At 36.9% G+C, this 11983-nt stretch overlaps 1 pseudogene across 1 annotated transcript in view; it reads right to left on the bottom strand.

The window, feature by feature from the left end:
• Window positions 1-1751: 1751 nt before the first annotated feature.
• Window positions 1752-11983, bottom strand: part of LOC146584313 (uncharacterized) — a 12322-nt pseudogene continuing 2090 nt past the window's right edge. The window contains exons 2-6 of the transcript XR_014898230.1: window positions 8026-8053; window positions 7660-7734; window positions 4986-5136; window positions 2524-2750; window positions 1752-2409 (exon numbers count right to left, since the gene is read on the bottom strand). The product of XR_014898230.1 is annotated as an uncharacterized LOC146584313 (transcript). The remainder of the gene's footprint in view (window positions 2410-2523; window positions 2751-4985; window positions 5137-7659; window positions 7735-8025; window positions 8054-11983) is intronic.

Below are 11983 nucleotides of genomic sequence, written 5' to 3' on the forward strand. Positions count from 1 at the left end.
CAGTAAGATTGGAAGGGACCTCTGGAGATCATCTAGGCCAACCTCTCTGCTCAGTAGGGTCACCTAGAGCACGTTRGACAGGGTTGCATCCAGGCGGGCCTTGAAGATCTCCAAAGAAGGAGACTCCACAACCTCTCCGGGAAACCTGGTCCAGTGCTCCATCACTCTCACAGGGAAGAAATTCCCCCTCACGCTCAGGCAGAACTTCCTGTGCTTCAATTTCTGCCCATTGCCTCTTGTCCTATCACATGGGACAACTGAAAAGAGTTTGTCCCCATCCCCCTGACATCCTTCCTTCAGATACTTATACACATTGATCAGATCCCCCCTCAGGCTTCTCTTCCCCAGGCTGAAGAGGCCCAGCTCTTGCAGTCGTTCCTCGTAGGGCAGGTGCTCCAGCCCTCTGATCATCCTCATAGCCCTACGCTGGACTCTCTCCAGAGTACAAGGCACATTGCTGGCTCATGGTCAATTTGTCATCTATCAGCACTCCCAGGTCCTTCTCTGCAGAGCTGCTCTCCACAAGGTCAGCCCCCAGCTTGTAATGCTGCCTAGGGTTATTTCTCCCTAGGTGAAGGACTCTGCACTTGCCCTTGTTGAACCTCAGGAGGTTCCTCTCCGCCCAGCTCTCCAGCCTGTCCAGATCTCTCTGCATGGCAGCACAGCCCTCAGGTGTGTCAGCCACTCCTCCCAGCTTGGTATCATCAGCAAACTTGCTGAGGAGGCACTCTGTCCCCTCATCCAGGTCAYTGATGAAKAAGYTGAACAGGATGGGAMCYARKACTGAGCCCTGGGGGAYGCCACTAGCCACAGGCCTCCAACTAGACTCCACGCCACTGATGACGACCCTCTGAGATCTGCCTTTCAGCCAGTTCTCAATCCACCTCAAATCATTAAGTTCTGTATCTGAACAAGGAATTCTGGCTTCTGCTTAGCATTAATTGTACTTTAGTGCATATATCCCACTGTCCTCTATTCTTACTTGTAACTTTCACCTTGAGTCCTCAATTTATATAGATAATTCACAGCTAGTCACTGACTCTTCTTCAAAGCCCATATACTCCTCTTGAATACAATACAATCTTAGAGAAAAAAAATACTGAAAGTTTTAAACAAAAGAGATGTGTAACTTAAATCTATTATACACTCAATACAATGAGTACCTAGGTATTTCATTCTACTTCTAGGAAGATTTTTTGCCATCCTTTTCGTGTTTTTTTAAATAAGAACCTCTCGTCCGTTTTTGATCTGAGCTTTTGATTTCTTCTTTAGTCTTACTTTTTCTTCAGATTACTTTCATTTCATGCTGCTCTTGTGCTAAACAACAACAAAAAAAAGCCTGTCCTACTTAATCTTTACTCACTGATTATTCTCTGCATCCCTGCTCTGTGGGGAAGAACCTCTAATTATCCTTACATACAACTGCTCCAGACCTTTACCCCTCTCCTTAACAGTTATTCACAAATTCAACAGCTTTTCCAGTTCTTCCCTTTTTCAAATACTGAGACCCTGTTGAAAACATTCTTGTATCTGAATACCAGAAAGGAAATACAGAATCACAAGAAAGGGCATGGAGTTTATAATATCACTTTAGTTATGCAGGGAAAACACCTACATGTAGTTTTTGCTCATTTGGATATAAAAATAGGAATCATAGCAATGACTGTACCCATAGCTACAGGAAAAGAACTTCCTCCTTAATCCAAGTGTAGATATTTATAGTTATTTTGGGTGAATCCACTGGCATATGATATGGGTAATTAACATTGATTAAGCACAAAGTACTTAGGAACAATAAAATATGTAGTTTCTTATGAAGAAGATTACAGTTAATCAGCATGCATGATCAAATTCACTCAAAATGCCAGATCAGTTTAGTTTAATTTAGCCAAGTTACATTGACATAAGTATAAGCGTACATTTATTAACATTTCAATATTCCACTCAGCAGAAGACAATTATGTTAGTAAATCTGTTTGCAATACCTACACAAATACTGGTAGTATAAACAGGTTTTGCAGATCTATAAGTTTTGAAAAGGTTATGGGTGGAAATGAAGAGCAAGTCAGAGGCATGATGTTTTTGAAAAAAAGACGACAAACAACTTAAAATTCCCCACCTAACAGCAGTAGTGCTGGACTTCAGGTTCACACGATAAATCATTCAATAATAATGAAATACCTATGAGAGTTATTACATATATTTTCTAAAAAGAACTGAAGTCACACACAAATCAAACCTCTCAATTCACCTTTTTTACCCTTAGCAGTATGTGCATATCAGAAAAGACTAACTACTGAAAAATTCAATCATTTCAGTGTACTTACAGCTTAATTTTCTCATCATGTGACCAACTATCCACAAAGCCTCAATGCCATTAAGATGTTTTGAGGAATATATTATTTGGTACTGCCAAAAAAACATAATTAAAAGAATGCAGGTAAATTATATTAATATTCTAATTAGAAATGTTTTAGGATTATTTCTTGTCTGAAATACATTTGGAGGAAAAGCAGGACTTACATTATCCCATAAGGCAGGTTCCAGCACAATCAATGATACACTGACAGTATGCACAGTAAGGAGTCACAGTAGGGTCCTGATCTTGCAATTGAATTTTCACAAACAGAACCCTGCACTATTGCAGAATCTCCTTAATTTCAATAGGGCCCTACCCACACATAATCAGTTACAGAGTCCACCTATGTGGGAGTAGCAACAGTGAGAACCGGACCTGCTCCTCCACACACCTGCAAAAATAGTGGGATAAAAAAAATTAGTAATGTGCAGCAAAACCTTCCATTTTATTGTAGCATGTAGCACATAATAAAGAAGTTCCATACATTTTTAAGTTGCATGTTCTTTATAGGAATGTSTAGTTTCTTTTTTACAAAAATGTTGGCTTAAAATTGCTTAGGAATTTTGTATGTTGTGACAGAACATTACGGGGGCTTTTACTGATATGTATTTAAATATTATTTTAGATGTATTTTTAATTATTGTCTTCTAGAAAGTAATTATCCTAATTTCTTCAGTCTACAATACAAGTAGCTGTTTAGTGTTTAAGACTGCTTAAAAGCTGTACAAAAATACACATTTCTGAGGTAGCACAGGCATGTGAATTTAATGAGGTTTCATGATGGTGAAAGGATCTGACCACATATAGTAGCATACATAGATCATAGACCTTCRACAATACATGATAAAGAGTAGTTCAGCATTAGTCATTTTTAAATTAAAATATGTCAGCTTTTTTAAACAAACAGCTTATGAAAATCAACCATCATTAACCATTTTCTAAATTTAAGCCCTTAATGAACATCATTTAAAATTCAGGAAGCACAAAATATAATATTAAACTAGTATATATCAGTACTTCACTGTTCACACAAAACTTAACATTTATTAAACAATTGATAGTTTTCAGTTGGGCAGGAGGATAACCAAAAAATTTGAAATGCACATTTCAGACATCATGACATATTTCACAGCAGTTGTCTTAATAATTATTAAAGTGGGTTTTTAAAAATTACATTTTATATGCACAAGTCTTAGTTTTCTGTTATTCTAAGAAATTCAGCTATTTCTGAAGAACAGTGCTGTTGAATCTGAACTTTGTTTAAAAAGTCTTATGCAAGATCTTGAGCCTCTGTCTAAGGTTACACAAAAAATTCAAAATTATTAAACAAATACCTGCCAATTTAGTGCTGCCTAACTAAGCCTGAAAGTGAAAGAATCAGTCCTTTCAGCAAGTGTAACCTGCCCATTTCTCATTGCCTGAGAAGAATGGGCAGATCATAGCTTTCAGAGCAATCAGTTTTCCTGGAGTTCATGATCATGCAGCTACAAATTTAGATGCAACTGAATGTGGTAATTTCATGCAGCCAGATCCTAATATCGTCTTCTGTCTCTTTGCCTAGCTCCACATCTTTTTTCACATAGGAAGTTATTTGGAATACAGTGCATGCTTCCTGCACTGTCCCAAGCCCATAGGTTATAGGATGGGTCAGGGACCTAAAGCGGCAGTCCAAATTACAGCTAGTTTCTGGGTAGAGCTGAAAATAGTTTTACAAATTTGACAGTCTATGAATAGCTCAACTGCTGACATCCAAACAACCAAAGAAATGAAACACTGAAACTGCCTGCAACAGTTCCCTTCTCCATTTTGGCAAGGAAAAGGTGCATCTAATTCAGGTATAGAGACAACCATAAAACTGAAGGATTAGTAAGTGGTTTGGGAGACTAGGAGATCCCACCAAAAACAAGCTGCTTCATGACTCCTGGTAAGACTAACAAAATCTATCAGCCTGTTGTATGTGCCTCAAACACACTTCTGCAGTAATCCAAAGCAGATACTACCCCAGTTGCTTTCCCTTTCCCTTCTAAACAGATCTCCATAAATTCCTGCATAATACCTCAACTTCTGACTATTAGGGGATCGAGAGGCAGCTCATAATGAGGCTASATCTGAACTACGTGTGCCATGACCAGCAGGCCAATGAAACATGCTGACTGGCAAGTCCACAGATTGAACAGAACAGAAAATTTCTGAGTCTGTGCTGCAGCTTTTTCTACCCTGTAGGCACTAATTTGAGTCCTCTTCCTACCCTAGCTGCTAAGTTTCACTCAAACTTTGCGACCTCCATCCCGCAACACAGCTGAAATTAACCAGTAGATTCAGAAGTTATTGGGAGGCTGACAGCACAATCCTGTATATCTTGTTTTGTTCAGAAATTAGGCACGAAAACACTGTAGCACAATCACTGTGAAAATAACTAATGCTTTTTATGTCACTTACTGTTTTCATTCAGGAGTCATATCACAAACTCAGCTATAAGATAACACAATTTTTATGTGATGATACCATAAATTAATGCAGAGAATGTAAGGGCTGTTTCAAAAAAGCTGGTTAAATATGTGCCACTTCATAATGGTGAAAATTTAAGCGAAATACAATTTTATATGTACTTTTTTTTTAATCTTACCAAGACTCCAGTTGACTCCCCTTCATGGAGATCCCTGCTTCTCTTCCAACTCCATGTTGTATCTCCCAAGCTTTAAGAAAAGTTCAGTGATAGATATTTCAAGAAAAGAAGTAATACCAAGCTTAATGAATCTATTCAGTATACCATGACCCTTAAAAAAGAGAGAGAGAGAGAGAGAATAATATTTATTAAAGAATCACCTTAAAATCCTGATCCTACTGCCTGGATCCTGATTCCTAATTTAGGATTTACCTACATTAAAAATTATTCTCTATTTCCCTTTCTCATAAATTACACCTGCAGTGCTAGTCTTCTCTTTTCTATTGCATTAACACTAAATTTTGATTTCTGTGTCTCTCACAAAAGAGGTATAGTTGAAATCAGAGGGTTTTATTTGCTGTAGTATTCCAGCAACTGATGAAAGAAGGAAAAAAAATGAAAAAGTGTAATGACCTCTCCAAAACTTCCATAAAAAGAAGAGAGACAAAGAATAGTCAGAGTGGAAACATTAATAGAAAACTGGACATTAGAGGAAAGGTTAGCAGGAAACAATGTGCATGAGAAGAGTCAGGGAAGTGAAAGTGATTTAACAGAAAAGGATATGGAATAAAAGAAACAAAATTATCTTCTTAGCAGAGCACTGAGAATTGGCTTTTTAGAACGGTTCAGTATTGGCCTATCTCCTCTTCTACTGAAGTAAAAGAATTATATCAATTCCAAATACATTTAAAGAAAACCTTTTAAGCATGTGCTTAACTTTATATACAGAATTTAAACTCAGCCCAGCAAAACAGCTTAAAAAGTGCTTAAATTAAATAAGTTATCTTGTAATCATTCAGTATTCCTGTACTATCAAGTATGCATTCAAATCCAAGCCTCAACTCCTTACTCTGCTTATATGCTGACTCACATTTTGGCTCTAGTCTGAATCCAGCCTATTGGTTATCAGTTAGGCAAACTCAAGCACAAGATGTAAGGGACTAACTTGGATTCAGTCTTCTTTCACAGGCCATATTCATGCAAATATTGTGATTTATGTACAAGCTTAACTGTTTGCTGAAGCAGAATGTAAATAATTAAGTGCTTAATGTTAACTTAATTGAAGAATCAGGTCTCAAAAAAACGAAACTAAAGAAAAAGTGGCTGAGGAAAAAAAAAAAGAAATGAGCTGTTGAATCTAGATCAAAAATAAATGACCTCTGGGTCATATCTCAAAGCACTCTGCCTGAAATCTAGTGCTTCTTTTTGGCTTAAGTTTAAAATCTTATTTTTAATACACTAAATGGTAAATAACTCTGGCAAAGGTTAAATTAGTTCAGTGGTTGATAACAGTACTAAAGCAATTCTTAACACCAGATGTAGCCAAGTTATTACTGTAATGGACTTGCCATCTTTCCTGCATGTTTAAACACACTTATACCTTCAAACCCATTTGGTAAATAGCTGGGAGAGGGTTAAGCTCCAGTGTTCCAATCTCTATGGTAACAACCATAGAGATAGGAGGAAATGTGGAAATCATAAGCTGCTAGCAAGGTTCTTTCCTTTTTATTCCTTGCTCTACAATACAGTTACTAAAGGAAAAGTTGAGCCACTTAGGTTGCTTAGTGAACCAAAAAAGGTCTGGCACATCTCTCAGGGTCCTGTGAGCTTCTGGTCACTGTAATCCATCTCCTGAACCATGGATCAGTCAGTGCACCATTACTTTAAGCTGTTACCTATCTAAATGACCAGGGAGCTGATATCAGCACTCAACAGCTATATTCTTTGTGTGTGTTTGTGTGTGTGTGCATATGTGCGCATGTGTGCGCGTACACAGATATTCCATCCTTTTCATTCAGCTGTAAATGAATCAAACTCCCTGTTTTTAAGATGGATGTTTAAAATATATATATATTTAAGAATCAATACTTAATAATGGTGGGAAGATAGAATAAAAGATTCAAGAACTGCCTAATGTAGTATGTTAGAAACAGAATTTGTTTTTCTATAGATTCATCCACATTTTCATACAATGGTTAAATAAGATAATGTTTTGTTCTTCTCAGAAATATTATGAGCATTATTAACATTTTATAAATGTTTTGAAGCTCAGATTTCAAATATTTCCAGAAATTGGGAAGCTAAAGAAGCAAATGAACAGCTTACACCAAGCTATCTTAAAAGAAATAAATTGAACAGCAAAAAAAAAGAAAAAAATAATGCTAGCCAAAACATTTACAGATCCCTCACTCCTGCATTAATTTCAGTGGTATTCATTTAGATGCAGGCATACATATCAGCAAAATTTAAGCATCAATCTTTCAAACAGTTCCACATATCTGAGCTTTACTTCTCTGTGAAGTGCTACCACTGAAACTATTCATGTGAAGAAATAGGCACACGCATAGGACTAAAGCTAAAGTAAGTAATAAAGAAATTAGCTAATGACTTCAGTGCATCACTAACAATTATTTTTGAAAAGTCAAGGACAACTAGGAAGATAACAAAGCTTGAGAAATTAACAACAATTGAAATACTAGGGGGAGGGGGAGAAATGAGGTTATGGTCTCAGCAATTACCCTATGAAAATATAATTTTGATATCTATTAAATAGTACAATCAATACTAGCAATAAAAAATAACAGAACATCCCCTCAATAACTTAATAATCATGGCAGCTACACTATTTTCTCACCATTTGATGAGTCCTCTTCAGTTCAAGGCTGAAGTTCATGGGTACTATGGAGAAGATCACTTGGCAACTGCTCTGCTGTAATTAATCCATGAATAAAGAATGGGCTTCAGTTTTCACAGATGCCGAGCCAGCACTTTTCCCAACCATTAAATCCACAAAAATATTAAAATATTTAGAAGTTACTGTTAGGCTATTTTAGCAAAACTTTAGCAGGAAATTTGAGTTAAACAACAATTACATCTTTCTTAAATCCCCAGAAAAGAGTGATATGTTCATTATTATAAGGCAGGCCTACAGCTRTGTTAGGAATTACAATATTAGACTTACAATACTGTAAGATCTGAGTGTAAACATAGTAAATCCCACCTTTTTGACCATTACATTAGTCTTTATTCTAAAATGCTTATAAAAAAGACTAAAAAAAATTAAACTGAAAGTTGGCTTTTGAAAAATCAAGAGGTAGTTAACAGTAAAAATTTGCTACAGTTTTTTCATCTCAAAGTTTATAGGAAATTTAATAAAGCAGATGTAAGTCCCAATCCAGCACATATTTCTTGCAGTCCTTACTGCCAAGAGAAGCATCCCTAAATCAGGTCTATACTGGCAAATTCAGAACTCTGTTTTCATTGCTATTGCAGTCTTACCACTGTACAATAGTGAATGCTGTACAGTTAGTTCTTTCTAGATTACAACCACTATCATTGCTACCAAACTGAAATTGCCATGGTAATTGCAATCCTGTATTTGTTAGGTAAATCAGAGCCTGAATGGCTACAGAAGAAAGTAGAAAACTTACAAGTGAAAGAGGACATTCAACTGCAGTTACGAGATTTATTAAACTGAAATTTTAAACTTCAACTGATACCAAACTTTTAGAAGACATTGATCGGAGGCTTAGATGAGGGTGGTGATCTATTACAGAAGGCAGGATGAGTATCAAGAGCAAGGTAAAGCTCAAATTAGGAAAAAAGAGTAATAAAAAATACGTACTTCCCAACGGCAGTATGCATGTATTATGCCATACCAACACAGAATACCAAAATGATACGTAGATTCTGCAAAYATTGTAAAGATTATAATAAATTGCTACATACTGGCTGTATTTTGGTGCTCTCCAGTTGGTCTGAACTGACTAGGGACTGGATGAGATGAAGGTAATAGGCAAGTACTCAGGCAAACCAAAGAATCTGACTAAAAAGTTACACACTAATGACAAAATGCCATTTTCCTTACAAGAAATTTCTCTAAACCTCGTGGTTGTAGAACAAACCTTAAAAAACATATAGCTAGGTAATTTGTAAAGTAATGTGTGCCTGAGTTAGAAGACAGATTCCAACATTCTAACCATCCCTGATCAGCTATCAGCTTTTGCACCACTTTGGCAGATAAGAATCTTGCTTTGCTTCAGCAGCCTCTCAACTGGACCCAGGCAATTCAGTATACCCGAGTATGAAGTCTGCTGCTCATAGTAAACTCCAAGCACAGGAAGCTAAGGGGTGTCATCTCAGCAATGCAGGTTATTGTAAGCCCCTCTCTTCTGCTTTATACTGATTTTCTTTACAATTTGCAATTACAAATTCAGGGTTCAAGATGTTAGAGGCCCTGAATCCATAGTCTCTGAAGAAATGCCCAGGTCTCTAGACCGCATCCTGTGGTCAACAGTTTCCCTCTTCTGACACAAGAGAACCTGTACAACAAGGGGAAAAAGGTTATCTTTTTTTTACACAAAACTTTCTCGGGAGCTGGTTCAAGTCTATGGAATGAATTTGCCTAGGAGCTAATGGCCATCAGAAACCTAACCACATTTTGCTTKAAGAACACAACACATTTCTTTGACCTTGCCTCACTAACATAAATACATAACATGTATATGGAAAAAAAGACAGATAAAACAAACTGAAAACATTCAACTGCACACGTTCCTTCCTGTGGCAACAAGAGAAGAGAACAGAAAACATGAAAAATGTTTGTCAAGTCACTTATTACAATATTAGATGATTCTCTGATAATGTAATGACACTCTCCAAGGAGAAGAATCTGTGACAGAAGACATGCACCAATAGAAGGTGCTCAGGTAGTGATATAATTGGCACTGAAGGAGGAAAGGAATCCATCATAGAAAGTGCAACTTAATCTTGTATTTACTACCATAGCTGTTAAGACTTTCACCATTTTCATGGCCCAAATTATTTGGAATGGAAATTTGATCTAAAGAATTGACATCACTTTTGATGATGCTCAGAATCCCCCTCCTCTCCCTTCTGTCCTCCATTGTGTTCCTGCTGTGACTTTCTGGCTTCACTAGTCACTGAGCAAACAAGTTGATGATCCTTACCCAGATGCTACAGCCAGAGAATGCAATACCCACCTTATACTGCATGGATTTTTATAATATAGCAATTGCCTAACTTTCTTATTTGTTCTCCTAGTTAAACATTTAACCATCCTGATCTTTAAATTAATATGTTTGTACATTATAGAAATTAAGTCCCAGTGATATGAATGAAAGAATCTGGCAAATCAAGACTATTGCAYTAAGTTCTGTTTTGTGCCGTTCTAGGTAATACTGAGAAAAAAAATGAATGTGTAATACAACTATTAGCTGAAGTCTGAAACAGAAGAATATAACAATGAATAGGACTACTCAGTATGCTCATACATAATGATACATATTTCAGCCCGTATAGAATTGAGGCCTACGTGCACTAGGCATGGAATACGAATCTGAGAGCAAGTAATGGCTATTAGGGGATGCAAAAATAGCACTTTCATTAAAAATCTTAATGAAACCATAGAAATTATTTTTCAAAGAACAACAGTGTGAGTCAGATAACAGAATACCAAGTCCAGACTGACATTCTATCTTCTGTATCTTATTTCTTTATTATGGTTAGATTAAATGGTTATTCAGATGAAAAATAATGACTAGAATTATTTTAGGGCAAAACTATACTTAATCCAAATATAGGGAAGTGGTATGGGTAACATTATAACTTTATATTTTCTTTTATTGCTTTCATTGATTTCTACTGCAAAGTCCTGTTTTCACACACACACACGACTTTCACAAAAAAGACATTTACTATCATTTTTCTCAGTTCAAATGCACACTTTTTTGAAATTTTCACTCATACTAATTTTAATAAAGAGTGAAAATGTAAATACACTGCAAATCATTTATATTTTCTCCTTTTAGCATAAAATTCTTATGTACTTAAGCTTTTAAGCTGGCTAATTTTCACTGAGAAGTTGTTTTAAAAAAATAAGTTAGTTTCTTGAACAACATTGTACTTCAAACCCGAGGAAAATATAACAACATAAATACATAATATTAGCTATGTGATTACTTACATGTTGTTTTGCCTTGCTGTTTCACTAAGGAGTTCCAGAATTGCATTTTTTCTGACTAGCAGTTCAGTTTTCGTAGCCATGATGGTCTAAGCTTTCTGAGCCCAAAAGCTTGCTSTTTTCTCCAACTGTGTCAGTTGGTTAAAAAAAAAGGGGGGGGGGAAGAGAGAGAGAGAGAGAAAGATTTTACCTCTCCCTACAAAGCTTGTTTTGCTTATATTTTTGACTATGCAGCCCTAGAAAGGAGCAGTGGAATCATTAGCAACGTTAGGCCCTGAGCCTGCAAACGTTTGACTGTAAGTAGTCCAGCCGAATTTAACAGGACTAGCTCAAATACGTAAAGGGAAGATTTTCAAAGTCAGTGGAAGAAAACTCCTAGACTCTCATTATGTACTTTTGAAAATCTCAAAGTCTTGGGAACAGCAGTTTGCAAGTCTGAGGCCTCTGCTATTTACTGCTTTTCTTTCTTTTTTTTTCTTTTTAGAGCATATTAGATAAAAAATCAAGTTAAAAATTCTGAGGAACTGTTTGCACTGATGCCTTAGGTCTCTACAAAACAAGGGGGTCTGCACGAGCTGAGGAGAGCTCACAGGAAAGAATCCTTCAACAGTCAAAAGTCAAGTGCAGACTAGTGGTTTGCGCTGCACTGTAATCTGCCTTTCCTCCGTGGCTTTGAGCAACTCGCAACCTCCATCTCGATTTCCCCATCTGTGAAATGGGGATAGAAACACTAACCAAACTATCAGGTACCTTATGATAAGTCAAAACTCGGAGTGGGCTGCGGGCTGGGGGGGGGGAAGCATGAAAATGAAAGTTGCCGATTGCCTCTAAGCACTACGCGAAGGCAAAGCGAACCCTCCCGAAGCTAAACCTCACTCCGTCAAGTTACTCAGGGAGATATTTTTTTTCAAATGACCAGTGTAAGGCACTCTGGGCCCAATCTGCCCCGAGATGCGCCTACACAGCAGCGCTCCGC

This window comes from Rhea americana, unplaced genomic scaffold (genome assembly GCF_003343005.1).
Source record: "Rhea americana isolate MKP2758 unplaced genomic scaffold, rheAme1 scaffold_95, whole genome shotgun sequence".
Taxonomy (NCBI): Eukaryota; Metazoa; Chordata; class Aves; order Rheiformes; family Rheidae; genus Rhea; species Rhea americana.